The sequence below is a fragment of the Schistocerca piceifrons genome, chromosome 1, assembly GCF_021461385.2.
Source record: "Schistocerca piceifrons isolate TAMUIC-IGC-003096 chromosome 1, iqSchPice1.1, whole genome shotgun sequence".
Lineage (NCBI taxonomy): Eukaryota > Metazoa > Arthropoda > Insecta > Orthoptera > Acrididae > Schistocerca > Schistocerca piceifrons.
This window is the reverse complement of record NC_060138.1, coordinates 95392128-95413204: the sequence shown is the minus strand read 5'-3', so window position 1 is coordinate 95413204 and position 21077 is coordinate 95392128. Positions and strand designations below refer to the sequence as shown.

The window sequence follows — 21077 nt, the reverse complement described above, 5'->3', positions numbered from 1 at the left end:
ATCCGACCAATCACACACGAACCTGTCCGCTGGCAAACCGCAATCCGAGAGCTTGGATACGTCAGATACAGGGGTCTGATCCATTGCATCTGTTATCGCAGGGTCGCCGGAGGGTAATCGTCCGTGATCAGTGTCCGATTCGTCCGTCCGGAATTTTTTTGTCGTTTTGCTGGTTGCTGACGACGGTGGTTCAGTCTCTTCAGTCAGTTTCTGTCGTACGTGGTTCGCTTTTTCACGCAATATTGGCGCCTTTGCTTCGGCCCCTTGATGTGCTAGCCGGCGTTTCTTCTGTGATTTGGGAGACCGCGGGGGCTGGTGGCCAGCCAGCTCGTTCGACTCCACCCGGTCCACGTCGGACTTGTCGTCTCGAACCGGAACGCCCGCCGGAATACTTTCGGTGTCCGGTTGGTGCCCCTGCTCCGAGTGAGTATCGCCCCCCTTTGAGGTGTGTGAAGAAGGAACAGTTGGGACGTCGTTCGTATCCATCGGCGTGACGCCTTCCTGCACTTCGCGCAGACTCTCTAGCGGAACATCGAAACTAGGGTCCGAGGTAACGTTAGCCCGGGCGGCGGCGACGTATGATATAGGCAACGTAGACGTCGCGCCCTGCTGCGCACTCTCACCGGCCGGTATTTGCGCCACGCGCCGTTGGACACATTGAGCACGGATATGTTCGGTGGAACCACAGCCCGCACAGGTTCTCGGCTGCCCATCATAAATCACAATGGCTCTATAGCCACACACAGTGACGTAGGACGGAATGTGCTTCAACATATCAATCTTCACCTGCCGGACACCGTTTAACACCGGGAAAATGTGCATATTCGACCACTTTTCTGCCTTATTGCTGATGACCGTTCCATATTCCCTCAATTTGGCATTAATTTGATCAGCGGATATTTCAAAGGGTAATTCGAATATTCGAACAGTTCTGACTCCAAGACCGGCAAGCGAAACTCTGACATCACCAACATTGCCGTCAGAATGGTTAAACTTTAAAACTCCTCCACAAGATTGAATGACCTGCTCGCATTTCTCGGGTCTCAACAATTTTAGGTAGACCGTACTGCTGACGATAGAAAGGTGAATGCCAACCATATCATCAATAGTGATTTTCATAACGTCTCTAATAAATAACTCAACTTCAAAGGACTTCGGTCGTGCATAGTGCGGGTCAAAACTCAATTTCAATGTGTCTTTCCGTATAAGTTGATCCATTATAATCGATGGCAATTCATCACTCCACACTACAACAACGCAGCAAAGCGCACACTTACCAAACCGCACGCGACCGCCACAGGCGAGAGCGTAAACAACCTGCGTCCGACCGCCACGGCCGCTGCCGGCTGACTATCCATTAGGCCACAGAGGCTGACTGCCGTTTAACCGGCGGTGTGCTTGCTCAAATCAACACTTGCCAAGTGTACCCTTCCTGATGCGCTACTCTACGTCTGCAGAGTGTCAGGACGTCGCATGAGCCTTTCCTGTGTGCCTGTACGTACTCAGACGTATCGAAGTCCAGGCACCTACTTTCTGCAGGCAATTCTTATACCTGCCGTCTTAGGCTATTCCCTTTCTGAACTCTAAGTCCTGCACACAAGTCAGGTAAGTGACTATTCATATGGGTCATACCGTTTACCAACAAGTAATTTTAAAATAGCGTTTCCTTTCACAGCGCCATCAAGCTTTGAAACACTTCCGCAGCTAATAGGTCGATTGATAATGGCCGTCGTTTCGTTTCTGGTTGTCAGTAAGTGCGTATTTTCATATCGACGTCATACCTGTGATACCTGTAAGCACTCAGAAATGCCAGCTTTCTCAACTATTACAGCTGTATGTGGTGAGAGTGATTTTTCCCCAGTGAGTAAAACGTGTACCTCTGGTGGGACTCGAACCCACAATCCCCGGTTTAGGAGACCGATGCCTTATCCATTTTTTTTTTTTTTTTTTTTTTGGGCCTCCCATCTCCCCTTCTAGCCCTTCCATTCGCTCTCCTTCATGCGCCTTCTTCGGCGAGCTTCTTTGCTAAAATCAAATTAAATGCTCCTTCTCACGTAAGGGAATCCATGCCAAACGTGGTGAGAAAAGTAAATTTCTGCATCCAAATGAACTTATTCTGTGATGTTGGATGGTTTTCATAATGAGGGAACTTGATCTGTTGAAAAAAGGGGTTAAAGAAAGAAAAATTAAGTGGAAAACTGAAAAACATAGACTTCTTAAGGACACACACAATACATGACACTGATCTCAGATTATAATCACAGTATATCATTCAACACATCATCCAATACCTTCCTTTTGAAAGAGTATGTGTAGCATATTTCCAAAATGCTTGGTGTGGTTCCGTTGGGCGCGTAGCTTGTAATATTCCTCCGTGATGTAGCAGTTGTAGTCCTCAATGGTGTCCGTGGTCGTTTTGTGGATGACAAAGTGAACAAAATTGCCGTATAGCCACAGTATGGTATTATTTTTCTGACGCGGAAAATACATCACGTCCGGGGCCGAGAGTTCGGTGGTGGTGATGAATCTACCATCATTGCGCCTGAGGAATGCGACCTGCTGCTTAATGTGGTTCCATATGGTATTGTATCCTTGACAAGTAAACCTGTGAACTGTCGTATCCACATATCCACAACGGCGACACATGGGAGTATCATGAAGTCCTATAGCATGGAGCCTCTCATTGTTGGCGATGATATCGTTAACCACTTGATACCATGTCGACCGTACTGACATGCTTAAGACTTTATTATGAATATTCTTTGGATGGATATTTTTTCTCGATTCGATTCCTGACTGAACAGCGCCATGGAATAGAAGTAGCAGATGACGTGGCGCTACGGCTGGGTGGCAGATGTATACTCTCTTTGTAACTGATCTCGGTGAAGTAAAGTCTGACATGGTGCAGCTTAAAATGGATCGGAGCCACATTGACAGGAGCCTCTAAACTCTGAGGTTCAGTCAGATGAAACAGTTGCGTCGTAATACTGTCGGGGTACTTACGGAGATGTTCTCGAGTACGCTTGATAAATAAAGTCACTGTCTTTTGACGAATATCTGTGAGTCCGAGGCCACCGGCGACCGGAGGTAAGGTCACTGTACGAGCTGCCACTTTAAATATACAGCCTCTCCATAACAGCTGACAAACTGCCCTCGTAATATTTTTGGCGATGCCCAAGGGAATAGGTAGACATTGCCCCAGGTAAATCGCTTTTGACAGGATCACACAGTTAATCAGTTGTACCCTTTGCATTAAATTGAGGTCCCTATTTCGATGCTCTATTAATGAGCCTCTGATGTTGGTAAGCATGTTCTTCCAGTTAACGGAAGCCATCTTGAGCGGGCAGCTAGAAAATGTGACACCGAAAGACTTATGTTGGTTCGTGGAAGTGATCCAATCTAAGTCTGGGTTCGCATAACCATTGAGGCCGAGCATAGAGCTTTTCGTGTTATTCACAGCAGCACCAGTAGCACCACAATAAACGTGTAAGGCGGTCTTAAGAGTTTGAACATCGTCGTCACTCCGAACTATGACCCCTAAATCATCTGCATACACATTGGTTACTTTCTTTACCGACATAATCGTGATCCCTTCCAAGAGAACGTTTAAATGTCGGACAAGAGGTTCCAGAGATATGACATAGAGCAGCATGGAGAGTGGGCTTCCTTGCGGGAATCCACGACAAATATTTATGGCTCTCGTGCATTGACCGTTGACAAGTACTTTTGCCGTCATCCCAGTAATCATACTTTGCAAAGACTTCAAGCACCGTCCCCCAAAACCCAGGGCCGACATTGTTTTAAAAAGATAACGATGATCAATCCGGTCAAAAGCATTTGCAAAATCAATAAAGCATAGAGCACCTTGAAGTTGAGCTGCCGAAAAAATGGAAATCACATCACGATATTCACTGACCGTTTTGATGATACTTCTATGCGGAAGGGCCGTTTGGTCCTGCGCAATGACACGTTGTAGGACTGGAGTCAGTCGCAATTTCAGTGCACGGGCAACAATTTTATAGTCTCCATTTAATAAACATATAGGTCGCAGACGACGGACATCCTTCATTCCTCGCCCCTTGGGTACCATCACAAACACACCCTCTTTAAACTCCGAGGGTATGGAGATACCGTTGATGACTTCATTGATGATGGCGGTGAGCACATCGCCTAGAACATTCCAAAACCTGTAGTAAAATTCGACTGGTAAACCATCCGGCCCAGGCGTCTTGTTTACCGGAGAAGTTTTGACGATATCCAAAACATCATCACTAGTAAATATGTCCAATAGCGCCCTATTCTCGTCCTCAGTAACTATCGAGTCTGTGCCGTGAAGTAACGTCGCCACAGACTGTTCATTGACATCAGGGGCAGTATATAAACACGTAAAAAAGCGATGGATTTCGTTAATGATGTCACGTTGTTCATGGAGCACATCGTTATTCACATCGCGCAGGGTGTTGATAAAACTATTCCTTCTATTCTTTGCATGCCGGAGGAGATGATACAAAGAGGCAGTTTCATCTTCGACAGTGGAATGTGATCTTGACTTTACCTTCAAACCATCAAGTTGTCGTCGTTTCAGTTGGGTTAAAATCGCCTTAATTTTCTTTATTTGCATGAAATGGTCAGCAGACAAAACGGGACGATCATACAGTTCTCGCAAACAGGTATAATAAAATTCAATAGTGTCTTTCCGAAGTTGAGCCCTTGCCTTGCCATAGTCGATCAAAGTCATCCTCAGCTTCCTTTTAGCGTAGTTGGTCCACCACTCAATGGTGGAAACGTATCTGGGGCGCGCTCTGAGGCACATATTCCAGGTCACTTGGATGGATTCATTTAAGTCTGTTTCGTGAAGAAGACTGACATTCAATTTCCAAAGACCGCGTCCCCAATAGGTCGTTTGCCGGGCAAGATGTATGCTACAACGAACTCCACAGTGATCAGAAAAACTGGTGGGAATCGTGTCTATTGAAGATGCACACTGCATTAAACTATCGGATATATAAATTCTGTCAATTCTACTGGCCACCAAGTTCGTCATATACGTAAACTTAACAGCTGTGGGGTGAAATAATTCCCATGCGTCTGTAAGACGTAAGGCTGTGACACAATCTTTCAGTGCTTGAGAGAAGTTAAAGTTCGGTTTTTGATCTTTTGACTTCAGTACACAGTTCCAGTCGCCAGCTATAATGATATTTTCTGAATTGTCGTTTAATAAGTGAACCATTTCACCGGTGAAAAAAGTTGTCCTGGCCGCTCGGGAGCTGCTACCAGAGGGGGCATAGACATTAACAACCGTCGTATTAAAGATTTTACAAGAGATTCCGCGACCGGATTCGAGAAGACACAAAGGCTCCGCCGGTATACCATGTTTCACCAAAATAGCCGTTCCACATTCATTTTCGAAAGCAACATTTAAAATTTCAGTAAACCCCGGGAAATTAAATTCACTGACCATTACCTCCTGCAAGAGAGCAATATCGGTATCCGAATTATACAAGAAATCTTTCAAAGCCGCCAATTTTGGTGGACTCCTAATCCTGTTAATATTCAAAGTCATTATATTGTAAGTCTGTGACATTCTCTGTAAACGTCGTTCCATTTAGGAAGAGAAAACAAATTGACACACCAACATAAAAACCAGTGTAACGTTCAACAAAATCGTCCTGTTATTATCTGTGGACAAATGAGGCATTTCAGTTTAGCGCAGCGATCCAGGGTGCCCTGCAAGGAGACTTTCGTCAACTGGTATGCTATCAATAATCATCGGCAGCGTGTCAACTGCCGTCGTTGCTCGTGGTGCACAGTCATCTTCCTTGTCCGTCGCCCAGTCCAACCTAGGGGAAGACCGATCCGTGCTACATTCACGAGATGGCCGTCTGGGTGGACCATCATTGGGAGCCGCCAAGCCTTCTTTACACTCTATCCCTCCTCTAGACCTGTGTGTTACAGGGTTTCTACCATCTTCCCTATCTGGACTATACGTTGAACTATCTGAAATATCCTTATTTTCCTCTGGTCCATCATAGCTTTGGTCATCGTCCATCTTCGTAATCTGACGCAACTTTTCCCTGGTTTTTGGGACCTCGTGCGCCGCCGCCGGATGGGCAATCCGCCTCTTCTTGTTTTTTCGCGATCTAGGCGGGGAAGAGACCATATCTTGCCCGTCATCCGGTGGGGAGTGAGGCAGAGTAACTCCGACAGTGGCTGAGTATTCCAACTCCTGGAGCACCGTCGCATCAGTTTGACGCTGGGGAGTATCAGTCGAAACCTCTGGGTTAACTGGCACTTCGTTATGTAGCCGGGGTAAAGCAGGTTCGCCCTGGTCAGAGACCGTGGAATCGTGAAGGGGAACTGCTTGAGAGACATGGTCGGTACCCGTCGCTTGGATGACACTTGTCGCAACGGGAGGGGACGGTGGAACGATGGCAGCCGCAGCCGCATACGAGAGCGGTATATTTACAACGCCAGGTGAGCGCGTGACGCTATCTCCGGGTGGTAACTGCGCGATCCGACGTCGCGAACACTCGGCGCGAATGTGCTCCGTCGAGTTACATATAGAACAAGTTCGCGGCTGTCCATCATAAATAACTAAAGCACGATACCCGGATACACTGATGAAGGACGGGATGTGCTTCAGCAAATCAATTCGAACCTGCCTCACGCCGTTCAGTACAGGCAACGGATAATCATTTCCCCACTTTTCTTCGTGAATAGAAAGGACACGTCCATAAGCACGTAAAACCTCGCTCACATGATCACAAGGGATTTCGAAAGGAAGTTCAAATATCCGCACCGTACGCAAACCAAGTCCACCAAAAGAGACGTGAACTTCGGTAACACTCCCATCAGAACGTGTAAATCTCATAACACCACCACTTTCTTCAACGATACGACTACAGAGATCAGAACCCTTCAATTTAACAAATCCGACTGTTGCAAGGTGCGACAAATGTATTCCAGTAATAGCATCGGAAGGAATCTTGACTTGTTCAATCACAAAATATTGAAATTCCAGGGCAGACGGTTTAACACATCCACGTTCAAAAGTAAACTTAAGAGTATCTCTTCTAGAAATCAAAGCCATCTTCAAACTGGCACCATTACACAAACATCAACAGGAGCACCCAGACAGCACAAACGAATGTATTGATAACGGAACGAAAAATCAACTAATAACAAGATAATCAACACAATATGGCGTCACAAGCAGCAGCAAACTTGCCTTGCCCTGAGCAGCGACGGAGCACAGCGTAAACACGTCCGCTCTCCACGACGGCTCAAGCCGGAATTGCGACTCATCCATTAGGCCACAGAGGCTGACTGCCGTATAACTGGCGGTGTGCTTGCTCAAATCAACACTTGCCAAGTGTACCCTTCCTGATGCGCTACTCTACGTCTGCAGAGTGTCAGGACGTCGCATGAGCCTTTCCTGTGTGCCTGTACGTACTCAGACGTATCGACGTCCAGGCACCTACTTTCTGCAGGCAATTCTTATACCTGCCGTCTTAGGCTATTCCCTTTCTGAACTCTAAGTCCTGCACACAAGACAGGTAAGTGACTATTCATATGGGTCATACCGTTTACCAACAAGTAATTTTAAAATAGCGTTTCCTTTCACAGCGCCATCAAGTTTTGAAACACTTCCGCAGCTAATAGGTCGATTGATAATGGCCGTCGTTTCGTTTCTGGTTGTCAGTAAGTGCGTATTTTCATGTCGACGTCATACCTGTGATACCTGTAAGCACCCAGAAATGCCAGCTTTCTCAACTATTACAGCTGTATGTGGTGAGAGTGATTTTTCCCCAGTGAGTAAAACGTGTACCTCTGGTGGGACTCGAACACACAATCCCCGGTTTAGGAGACCGACGCCTTATCCATTAGGCCACAGAGGCTGACTGCCGTTTAACTGGCGGTGCGCTTGCTCAAATCAACACTTGCCAAGTGTACCCTTCCTGATGCGCTACTCTACGTCTGCAGAGTGTCAGGACGTCGCATGAGCCTTTCCTGTGTGCCTGTACGTACTCAGACGTATCGAAGTCCAGGCACCTACTTTCTGCAGGCAATTCTTATACCTGCCGTCTTAGGCTATTCCCTTTCTGAACTCTAAGTCCTGCACACAAGACAGGTAAGTGACTATTCATATGGGTCATACCGTTTACCAACAAGTAATTTTAAAATAGCGTTTCCTTTCACAGCGCCATCAAGCTTTGAAACACTTCCGCAGCTAATAGGTCGATTGATAACGGCCGTCGTTTCGTTTCTGGTTGTCAGTAAGTGCGTATTTTCATATCGACGTCATACCTGTGATACCTGTAAGCACTCAGAAATGCCAGCTTTCTCAACTATTACAGCTGTATGTGGTGAGAGTGATTTTTCCCCAGTGAGTAAAACGTGTACCTCTGGTGGGACTCGAACCCACAATCCCCGGTTTAGGAGACCGATGCCTTATCCATTTTTTTTTTTTTTTTTTTTTTTTTTTTTGTAGACTGCTGACTGAAATAAAGATTAAAACACGAAAACTTCAGTCCTGGTGTAGAGAAGAAACATATATAAAGGCGGCAAATCCAGAAACAGTATAAAAGAAAATGGCTCACACAGGTGACCTTAGCCAACACCCTCTCTTTCAAATGTCAGGCTAAGCATATTGGCAAAATCATCTCGGAGGCCTGGCAATCGCAAGCGCTGCCAGTAAGCAGTAAGCATGTACTGCCGAAACGCTAGGTGTCCATCCTCTTCATGACAACTGTTGACAAAATGTACGAAATGGCCAATCAGCCACATGACGGTATGGAGCTTCGTCCGCGGAAAAAAGGAAGAATCGGGCCGGACGATGATGTCAATAGTATAAGCGGCTTCAGCAGACCTAGTGACAAAAGCAAGTTGTTTCCTGAGCCAACGCCAATTAGCAAGGTGCCCACAGCAGGTGAATCGATGTTCAAGGGTATCCAGGAGACCACACCGAGTACAGGTGTCCGTGTCAGAAAGACCAATACGGTGCAGTCGTACATTGGTGGGAACCAAATTATTTATTACCCTATACCACGTGGACGCCACGGCCATAGAGTGGATCGGCAGACTAACGTTCTTCCAGACGTTCCTCCAGGACACAGATGGAGACGCCAGTTCTATTGGATTGGGACCGGCCAGCCCCTCCCAGCGGGCAATCAAGCCCTTGGTCGTTGGCACCGGTCGCCGCAAGAAGACGTCACCGAGGTAACTCACCGCAATGTAAAATTCCCGAATATGTTTCAACTTAAAATTTAGGCGTCCGACATCGACAGGTGGAGCAAGGCTCGCCGGACGCACAACAGTAAAAAGCCTGGATGTAATTGAAGTCACTTCTTGCGTAACAATTAGAGTCGATCGGCGGACGTACAAAGCAGACGCCTTGCGAGTAATGTCAGAGAGGCCCAAGCCTCCGGAGAGACGCGGTTTCGTCATTACCTCGTAACGTAACTTGAATAGATGGCCCTTCCATATAAACCTGCTAGACAATTGGCGCAACCTTTTCGCCACCATGATGGGAAGTGGGAACAGCTGAGCAACATAATAAGCTTTACATAGAACGTAGGTGTCTAAAATTCTGACTTTTTGCAAAATGGTAGCAGAGCGCTGCTCATGGACCATCAGAGCCCCCTGTATCTTCTCGGTGACAGATTTCCAATTGAGAGCCGCCATTTTTAGAGGACATCGATCAATGATAATCCCCAAGGACGTATGGCGATCGACAAAAGTGGCCCAAGGGACGTCAGCATCGCGAAATCCTCGAATATCAAGGAACTTACATTTACCCTGATTGAGACGCGCTCCAGAGACACGACAGTATGCATCAACCGCCCCTTTCAACAACGGGATATCATCACGTTGACGGAGGAGAACAACGACATCATCCGCATATGCCTTAACAGAGAGCTTCCCACCAGAGAGGGACATACCCTGAAGCTTGAGAGCAATAGTCCGAAGCAGCGGTTCCAGGGACAATACGAATAAAGACATAGAGAGCGGACTACCCTGAGGCACTCCGCGGCGGATAGCAATGGGCGGCGTCAGCTGCCCATTGACTGACACCCGAGCTGTTATTCCCCTATACAAATTGCCAAGAACACCACGTGATGAAGCGTTAAAACCTATTGTACCTAAAACACGATCTAAAAACACATGACTGACGTGATCAAAAGCCTTATAAAAATCAAGGAAGGCAAAGGCACAATGTACGTTTGTAACCGCCGCAACCGAGACAACATCCCGATATTCGGCTACTGGTGTCAGAATAGATCTATCATGAAAACAACATTGATGTGCACCAATCACACCCCGAAGCAGAGAAGACAACCGGCTATTGAGCGCTCTAGCAGCTGTCTTATAGTCAAAATTCAGCAATGTGAGCGGACGAAGATTGGCAGCAGATAAACGACCAGAGGACTTCGGGATTAAAACAATTTTCCCTACTTTAAAATCGGCAGGCACATCCATCCCCCTGACAATCTCATTTAAAATCTGCGTAAAAATGCCACCCAAAAGAGGCCAAAAGCGGAGATAAAATTCTTTAGGCAGGCCGTCTGGACCCGGCGATTTACTGGACGGAGAGCGAGCAATAAAATCGAAAACATCATCTACTTGGAACTCCCGGAGAAATTCGCCGTTCGCGTCAGGCGCGATCGTCGCAGTTAGATCCCCAAAGACATCATCCGAAAGAGACTCACCAGAATCATCGGCAGAATATAGACTAGTGTAATACTGATGAAGAGCACGAACCATTTCCTCCTGTGCAATAAGCTGTCGCCCATCATCCACCGTAAGAGAAGAGATGAAGGAGCGACGACGACGAGTCTGATGCCGTAGCAGGTGGTACAAGGATGTCAGTTCACCTTCAACAAGAGAGTGAGGTTTCGACTTAACTCGCAGACCATCCATCTGTCGTCGTTTAAGGCTCAAGAGCTTGGCTTTAATACGACGAACATCATGGATCCGCAGTGGAGAGGTACCCGCCTAGTCATATAGTTCACGCAGGACAGAGTAGTAATATTCATACGTGTTCTTAAAATCACGCGTCCTAGCAGCACAGTAGAAAATCAAAGTCTGACGAATCTTGGGCTTGGCAAACGCAGTCCACCAAACCAGCAAGGAGGGGTATCGCGGGACAGAGCGAAGACATCGCTCCCACACGCCACTTATAACATCATCCATAGCACTGTCGGCAAGGTGGGAAACATTTAACATCCACTGGGAACGATAAAGTTTTGCAGGTTGGCGACTAAGATTTACAGTTGCAGTAAAAGCACAATGGTCAGAAAAACTAGTAGGAATAACATCGACAGAAAGAATTTTATCACATAAAAAATCAGATAAATAGAATCTGTCGAGTCTACTGCATGAGGACGCGGTAAAAAACGTATATTTCACCAGGGTTGGATATTTGTGTTCCCAAACATCACGCAGATGCATCGTACGAACTAAGTCATGTAAATCACGGCAATAATTAAAATTGGGGGACTGGTCTGCAGGGCGTAAAACACAATTAAAATCGCCTCCGAGCAGGAGACTCCGAGGACTCTGGCGCAAAAGATAAATAAGCTCTTCTTTATAAAAGCGCGATCGAGCCACAGTGTGACCCGAACCAGAGGGGGCATACAAAACAACGAGGCGGAGATCAAAAAGACGACAACCAATCCCACGGCCAGAGTCAAGGAATTCAATGTCAGTAATAGGAATGCCCTCTCGAAAGAAAAGAGCAGTTCCTGTTGAATATTCCGGCGCGACATTAAAAACAGTTTGAAATCCAGGTAGAGAGAGATCAGAAAACAACACTTCCTGCAAAAACACTACGTCCGCACAGGCGTCGTAAATAAACTGCCGCAAAGAGGCAATGCGAACGTCGGACTCAATACGGTTAACATTTAAGGTAAGAAAGGTGTATGCTTGAACCATAGAGAGAAAAGCGAGAAAACAAATCACCTACACCGACGCACCAGCGTCACAGTCCATAGCAGGGGTGACAGAGGCATCCGAGGGAGGGGGACTGCTACCCCGTTCCGCGGATCCCTTACGTTTCGGTTTTTTACGAACAGCATTAACGTTCGGCTGAACGCGTAACTTGCGTCGGCTGACGGGCAAGGAAATTTCAGCCGCCGGTGACGTAGGAGGGTCAAGTTCTGTATCCGACACCACCCGCGCCGGTCCACATGCGGGATCCGGGGTCGCGGGGGAAACATCCGACAAAACGGAATGGTCAACACCTGCACTAGCTTCCGGCAAACATGGACTGCACGGAGGCGAAACGTGAGCAGGAAGGTCCGAGGCCGCAGAGTTGGAAGGAAGCGGAGCAGCTCCGCTGGCAGAGGTATGGGGCAGCGAAGCAGGAAGTTGTCGCGGCTCCACTTGTTGTGACATCGAAGTCGGTTCGGAAGACGGCGCCAACAGGCCCGACCGACGACCCGACTCGAGAGAAGCTGCGTCGGAGGCCGGAGGGGCGCCAGCAGCCGCCACCGGAACCGCTACCTCAGGAGGGCAGGGAGCAGCTACAGTACACAGTGGCTCGGAGGATGCCGGTCGCTCGGACTGGGGCATCTCAGGGAGATCCTCATCCGTACTATTTCCATCGTGTGGGCGACGCCTCTTATTATTCAAAAGTGGCACACCCACCTGAGGGACAGACGGAACAACATCAGATTTAGCACGCAAAGGAGGAAATTCTGTATCAGGGGTGCGCAAAACCTGTGGAGGGGCGCTACTACCACTGGACTGTGCTACACCAAGAGCAGAACCACCTGCAACGAGGTCAGCGACCGTTAACTTGCGACGCTGTTCGAGAGAATTTTTTAAAACAAAAACTCTCCGCGGACAGTCGGTACGCACGTGACCACTTTCATTGCACAAAAAACAGGTGCCCACCTGACCACTATATGTTACATGGACACGATATCCACCGATCTGCAGGTGAGATGGAATATTCTGCTTAACGTGCATTTCGACTGAACGAATACCACTGTAACATTGCAGGCGATGTTGGCTTGACCAGCGTTCAAGGCGAATGCTCTTTACATCACCATACTTCTGTAGACCCTCCTTAAGATAGACATTATCCACCTCCGGTGGAAGGTTGTAAACACGAACATTGGTATACGTGATGGAAGCATTGGAAAGCAGCACGGTACTTACAGAATCATCCCGATGCCGAAAGAGAACTTGATGACCATATTTAGAAAGAATTTTATCAACCTGAAGTGGGTCCATAAACTTAACAAAGAAAACATACAGTTCGGTATCAAAATAAGCAGTGTGCACCTGATCCGAATGAACACCAAAGGTATCTACCAACCAATCATGAATCTCAAGAGAACTAGGTTGCACATGGCGGGTTGACTTGTCAAAAGCAAAACTAACTGTAGCCTGACGAGGAATAACCTGCGACGACATTTTCAAAATATGCGGTCGAAACCGCTACACAAAAAACACTGAAATAAGGACAGAAAGTAACACAAGGTACGAAACAACGACGGAGAAACACTCACAGAAGTTGCAACACAACACGTAAACAAAAACGATAGTCCACTATACGTAACGCTACGGCGGAGCGGAAGACTAGGCACGTCCACACTGCACGGCGTCTAAAGCGGAACTGCATTAGGCCACAGAGGCTGACTGCCGTTTAACTGGCGGTGTGCTTGCTCAAATCAACACTTGCCAAGTGTACCCTTCCTGATGCGCTACTCTACGTCTGCAGAGTGTCAGGACGTCGCATGAGCCTTTCCTGTGTGCCTGTACGTACTCAGACGTATCGAAGTCCAGGCACCTACTTTCTGCAGGCAATTCTTATACCTGCCGTCTTAGGCTATTCCCTTTCTGAACTCTAAGTCCTGCACACAAGACAGGTAAGTGACTATTCATATGGGTCATACCGTTTACCAACAAGTAATTTTAAAATAGCGTTTCCTTTCACAGCGCCATCAAGCTTTGAAACACTTCCGCAGCTAATAGGTCGATTGATAATGGCCGTCGTTTCGTTTCTGGTTGTCAGTAAGTGCGTATTTTCATATCGACGTCATACCTGTGATACCTGTAAGCACTCAGAAATGCCAGCTTTCTCAACTATTACAGCTGTATGTGGTGAGAGTGATTTTTCCCCAGTGAGTAAAACGTGTACCTCTGGTGGGACTCGAACCCACAATCCCCGGTTTAGGAGACCGATGCCTTATCCATTTTTTTTTTTTTTTTTTAAGCAAGACTTACTAACATGCATCCGCTACCATCTGTACCCGAAACCTTCGTAATCGCCTTCACGCGTCGGACCAGAGTGTCAATTGCTCACATCGAATAAGAAATTCATTTGATACTGACGGCGAGCTTTTTGCGCTGACTCAGCCACTGACGTGCGATCAGTTTGCACAAAACGCTAGGGCTCGTCCGGGAGTTGAACCCGGGACCTCCTGCACCCTAAGCAGGAATCATACCCCTTTTTTTTTTTTTTTTTTTTTTTTTTTTAACTTGCAGACACTCTACCACTCGAACGAATATATCTATTGAAAAAAATATTAAAGAATATCCACCACACAGCCACTTCAAAAGAAGTTCAGTACTGAAATTAAAATCCTAAAACATGACTAAATAATGTAGACTGCTTACTGAAATAAAGATTAAAACACGAAAACTTCAGTCCTGGTGTAGAGAAGAAACATACATATAGGCGGCAAATCCAGAAACAGTATAAAAGAAAATGGCTCACACAGGTGACCTTAGCCAACACCCTCTCTGTCAAATGTCAGGCTAAGCATATTGGCAAAATCATCTCGGAGGCCTGGCAATCGCAAGCGCTGCCAGTAAGCAGTAAGCATGTACTGCCGAAACGCTAGGTGTCCATCCTCTTCATGACAACTGTCGACAAAATGTACGAAATGGCCAATCAACCACATGACGGTATGGAGCTTCGTCCGCGGAAAAAAGGAAGAATCGGGCCGGACGATGATGTCAATAGTATAAGCGGCTTCAGCAGACCTAGTGACAAAAGCAAGTTGTTTCCTGAGCCAACGCCAATTAGCAAGGTGCCCACAGCAGGTGAATCGATGTTCAAGGGTATCCAGGAGACCACACCGAGTACAGGTGTCCGTGTCAGAAAGACCAATACGGTGCAGTCGTACATTGGTGGGAACCAAATTATTTATTACCCTATACCACGTGGACGCCACGGCCATAGAGTGGATCGGCAGACTAACGTTCTTCCAGACGTTCCTCCAGGACACAGATGGAGACGCCAGTTCTATTGGATTGGGACTGGCCAGCCCCTCCCAGCGGGCAATCAAGCCCTTGGTCGTTGGCACCGGTCGCCGCAAGAAGACGTCACCGAGGTAACTCACCGCAATGTAAAATTCCCGAATGTGTTTCAACTTAAAATTTAGGCGTCCGACATCGAGAGGTGGAGCAAGGCTCGCCGGACGCACAACAGTAAATAGCCTGGATGTAATTGAAGTCACTTCTTGCGTAACAATTAGAGTCGTTCGGCGGACGTACAAAGCAGACGCCTTGCGAGTAATGTCAGAGAGGCCCAAGCCTCCGGAGATACGCGGTTTCGTCATAACCTCGTAACGTAACTTGAATAGATGGCCCTTCCATACAAACCTGCTAGACAATTGGCGCAACCTTTTCGCCACCATCAGGGGAAGTGGGAACAGCTGAGCAACATAATAAGCTTTACATAGAACGTAGGTGTCTAAAATTCTGACTTTTTGCAAAATGGTAGCAGAACGCTGCTCATGGACCATCAGAGCCCCCTGTATCTTCTCGGTGACAGATTTCCAATTGAGAGCCGCCATTTTTAGAGGACACCGATCAATGATAATCCCCAAGGACGTATGGCGATCGACAAAAGTGGCCCAAGGAACGTCAGCATCGCGAAATCCTCGAATATCAAGGAACTTACATTTACCCTGATTGAGACGCGCTCCAGAGACACGACAGTATGCATCAACTGCCCCTTTCAACAACGGGATATCATCACGTTGACGGAGGAGAACAACGACATCATCCGCATATGCCTTAACAGAGAGCTTCCCACCAGAGAGGGACATACCCTGAAGCTTGAGAGCAATAGTCCGAAGCAGCGGTTCCAGGGACAATACGAATAAAGACATAGAGAGCGGACTACCCTGAGGCACTCCGCGGCGGATAGCAATGGGCGGCGTCAGCTGCCCATTGACTGACACCCGAGCTGTTATTCCCCTATACAAATTGCCAAGAACACCACGTGATGAAGCGTTAAAACCTATTGTACCTAAAACACGATCTAAAAACACATGACTGACGTGATCAAAAGCCTTATAAAAATCAAGGAAGGCAAAGGCACAATGTACGTTTGTAACCGCCGCAACCGAGACAACATCCCGATATTCGGCTACTGGTGTCAGAATAGATCGATCATGAAAACAACATTGATGTGCACCAATCACACCCCGAAGCAGAGAAGATAATCGGCTATTGAGCGCTCTAGCAGCTGTTTTGTAGTCAAAGTTCAGCAATGTGAGCGGACGAAGATTGGCAGCAGATAAACGACCAGAGGACTTTGGAATTAAAACAATTTTCCCTACTTTAAAATCGGCAGGCACATCCATCCCCCTGACAATCTCGTTTAAAATCTGCTTAAAAATGCCACCCAAAAGAGGCCAAAAACGGAGGTAAAATTCTTTAGGCAGGCCGTCTGGACCCGGCGATTTACTGGACGGAGAGCGAGCAATAAAATCGAAAACATCATCTACCTGGAACTCCCGGAGAAATTCGCCGTTCGCGTCAGGCGTGATCGTCGCAGTTAGATCCCCAAGGACATCATCCGAAAGAGACTCACCAGAATCATCGGCAGAATAGAGACTAGCGTAATACTGATGGAGAGCACGAACCATTTCCTCCTGTGCAATAAGCTGTCGTCCATCATCCACCGTAAGAGAAGAGATGAAGGAGCGACGACGACGAGTCTGATGCCGTAGCAGGTGGTACAAGGATGTCAGTTCACCTTCAACAAGAGAGTGAGGTTTCGACTTAACCCGCAGACCATCCATCTGTCGTCGTTTAAGGCTCAAGAGCTTAGCTTTAATACGACGAACATCATGGATCCGCAGAGGAGAGATACCCGCCGCGTCATATAGTTCACGCAGGACAGAGTAGTAATATTCATACGTGTTCTTAAAATCACGCGCCCTTGCAGCACAGTAAAAAATCAAAGTCTGACGAATCTTGGGCTTGGCAAACGCAGTCCACCAAACCAGCAAGGAGGGGTACCGCGGGACAGAGCGAAGACATCGCTCCCACACGCCACTTATAACCTCATCCATAGCACTGTCGGCAAGGTGGGAAACATTTAACATCCACTGGGAACGATAAAGTTTTGCAGGTTGGTGACTAAGATTTACAGTTGCAGTAAAAGCACAATGGTCAGAAAAACTAGTAGGAATAACATCGACAGAAAGAATTTTATCACATAAAAAATGAGATAAATAGAATCTGTCGAGTCTACTGCATGAGGACGCGGTAAAAAACGTATATTTCACCAGGGTTGGATATTTGTGTTCCCAAACATCACGCAGATGCATCGTACGAACTAAGTCATGTAAATCACGGCAATAATTAAAATTGGGGGACTGGTCTTCAGGGCGTAAAACACAATTAAAATCGCCTCCGAGCAGGAGACTCCGAGGACTCTGGCGCATAAGATAAATAAGCTCTTCTTTATAAAAGCGCGAACGAGAGACAGTGTGACCCGAACCAGAGGGGGCATACAAAACAACGAGGCGGAGATCAAAGAGACGACAACCAATCCCACGGCCAGAGTCAAGGAATTCAATGTCAGTAATAGGAATGCCCTCTCGAAAGAAAAGAGCAGTTCCTGTTGAATATTCCGGCGCGACATTAAAAACAGTTTGAAATCCAGGTAGAGAGAGATCAGAAAACAACACTTCCTGCAAAAACACTACGTCCGCACAGGCGTCGTAAATAAACTGCCTCAAAGAGGCAATGCGAACGTCGGACTCAATACGGTGAACATTTAAGGTAAGAAAGGTGTATGCTTGAACCATAGAGAGAAAAGCGAGAAAACAAATCACCTACACCGATGCACCAGCGTCACAGTCCATAGCAGGGGTGACGGAGGCATCCGAGGGAGGGGGACTGCTACCCCGTTCCGCGGATCCCTTACGTTTCGGTTTTTTACGAACAGCATTAACGTTCGGCTGAACGCGTAACTTGCGTCGGCTGACGGGCAAGGAAACTTCAGCCGCCGGTGACGTAGGAGGGTCAAGTTCTGTATCCGACACCACCCGCGCCGGTCCACATGCGGGATCCGGGGTCGCGGGGGAAACATCCGACAAAACGGAATGGTCAACACCTGCACTAGCTTCCGGCAAACATGGACTGCACGGAGGCGAAGCGTGAGCAGGAAGGTCCGAGGCCGCAGAGTTGGAAGGAAGCGGAGCAGCTCCGCTGGCAGAGGTATGGGGCAGCGAAGCAGGAAGTTGTCGCGGCTCCACTTGTTGTGACATCGAAGTCGGTTCGGAAGACGGCGCCAACAGGCCCGACCGACGACCCGACTCGAGAGAAGCTGCGTCGGAGGCCGGAGGGGCGCCAGCAGCCGCCACCGGAACCGCTACCTCAGGAGGGCAGGGAGCAGCTACAGCACACAGTGGCTCGGAGGATGCCGGTCGCTCGGACTGGGGCATCTCAGGGAGATCCTCATCCGTACTATTTCCATCGTGTGGGCGACGCCTCTTATTATTCAAAAGTGGCACACCCACCTGAGGGACAGACGGAACAACATCAGATTTAGCACGCAAAGGAGGAAATTCTGTGTCAGGGGTGCGCAAAACCTGTGGCGGGGCGCTACTACCACTGGACTGTGCTACACCAAGAGCAGAACCACCTGCAACGAGGTCAGCGACCGTTAACTTGCGACGCTGTTCGAGAGAATTTTTTAAAACAAAAACTCTCCGCGGACAGTCGGTACGCACGTGACCACTTTCATTGCACAAAAAACAGGTGCCAACCTGACCACTATATGTTACATGGACACGATATCCACCGATCTGCAGGTGAGATGGAATATTCTGCTTAACGTGCATTTCGACTGAACGAATACCACTGTAACATTGCGGGCGATGTTGGCTTGACCAGCGTTCAAGGCGAATGCTCTTTACATCACCATACTTCTGTAGACCCTCCTTAAGATAGACATTATCCTCCTCCGGTGGAAGGTTGTAAACACGAACACTGGTGTACGTAATGGAAGCATTGGAAAGCAGCACGGTACTTACAGAATCATCCCGATGCCGAAAGAGAACTTGATGACCGTATTTAGAAAGAATTTTATCAACCTGAAGTGGGTCCATAAACTTAACAATGAAAACATACAGTTCGGTATCAAAATAAGCAGTGTGCACCTGATCCGAATGAACACCAAAGGTATCTACCAACCAATCATGAATCTCAAGAGAACTAGGTTGCACATGGCGGGTTGACTTGTCAAAAGCAAAACTAACTGTAGCCTGACGAGGAATAACCTGGGACGACATTTTCAAAATATGCGGTCGAAACCGCTACACAAAAAACACTGAAATAAGGACAGAAAGTAACACAAGGTACGAAACAACGACGGAGAAACACTCACAGAAGTTGCAACACAACACGTAAACAAAAACGATAGTCCACTATACGTAACGCTACGGCGGAGCGGAAGACTAGGCACGTCCACACTGCACGGCGTCTAAAGCGGAACTGGCCATTAGGCCACAGAGGCTGACTGCCGTTTAACTGGCGGTGTGCTTGCTCAAATCAACACTTGCCAAGTGTACCCTTCCTGATGCGCTACTCTACGTCTGCAGAGTGTCAGGACGTCGCATGAGCCTTTCCTGTGTGCCTGTACGTACTCAGACGTATCGAAGTCCAGGCACCTACTTTCTGCAGGCAATTCTTATACCTGCCGTCTTAGGCTATTCCCTTTCTGAACTCTAAGTCCTGCACACAAGACAGGTAAGTGACTATTCATATGGGTCATACCGTTTACCAACAAGTAATTTTAAAATAGCGTTTCCTTTCACAGCGCCATCAAGCTTTGAAACACTTCCGCAGCTAATAGGTCGATTGATAATGGCCGTCGTTTCGTTTCTGGTTGTCAGTAAGTGCGTATTTTCATATCGACGTCATACCTGTGATACCTGTAAGCACTCAGAAATGCCAGCTTTCTCAACTATTACAGCTGTATGTGGTGAGAGTGATTTTTCCCCAGTGAGTAAAACGTGTACCTCTGGTGGGACTCGAACCCACAATCCCCGGTTTAGGAGACCGATGCCTTATCCATTAGGCCACAGAGGCTGACTGCCGTTTAACTGGCGGTGCGCTTGCTCAAATCAACACTTGCCAAGTGTACCCTTCCTGATGCGCTACTCTACGTCTGCAGAGTGTCAGGACGTCGCATGAGCCTTTCCTGTGTGCCTGTACGTACTCAGACGTATCGAAGTCCAGGCACCTACTTTCTGCAGGCAATTCTTATACCTGCCGTCTTAGGCTATTCCCTTTCTGAACTCTAAGTCCTGCACACAAGACAGGTAAGTGACTATTCATATGGGTCATACCGTTTACCAACAAGTAATTTTAAAATAGCGTTTCCTTTCACAGCGCCATCAAGCTTTGAAACACTTCCGCAGCTAATAGGTCGATTGATAATGGCCGTCGTTTCGTTTCTGGTTGTCAGTAAGTGCGTATTTTCATGTCGACGTCATACCTGTGATACCTGTAAGCACTCAGAAATGCCAGCTTTCTCAACTATTACAGCTGTATGTGGTGAGAGTGATTTTTCCCCAGTGAGTAAAACGTGTACCTCTGGTGGGACTCGAACCCACAATCCCCGGTTTAGGAGACCGATGCCTTATCCATTTTTTTTTTTTTTTTTTTTTTTTTTTTTTTTTTTTTTTTTCCTAATGAACCGCTGCAGGAGCAGGACGACGGGTAGGGCAGGGGTCGACACCCGAAGCCTGGCCATTCCGCCGCCACGCCCAAGCAACGTGTTCGAGTTCGAGGATCGAAGGATCAGGAAGAGGATG

The 21077-nt window shown here is 47.5% G+C and overlaps 2 non-coding genes across 2 annotated transcripts; both read right to left on the bottom strand.

The window, feature by feature from the left end:
• Positions 1 to 7825: 7825 nt before the first annotated feature.
• Trnar-ccu lies at positions 7826 to 7898 on the bottom strand. The gene has a single exon. It is a non-coding gene; the product is annotated as a tRNA-Arg (tRNA).
• Positions 7899 to 20276: 12378 nt separating this feature from the next.
• On the bottom strand, positions 20277 to 20349 carry Trnar-ccu. The gene has a single exon. It is a non-coding gene; the product is annotated as a tRNA-Arg (tRNA).
• Between the last annotated feature and the right edge of the window lie 728 nt (positions 20350 to 21077).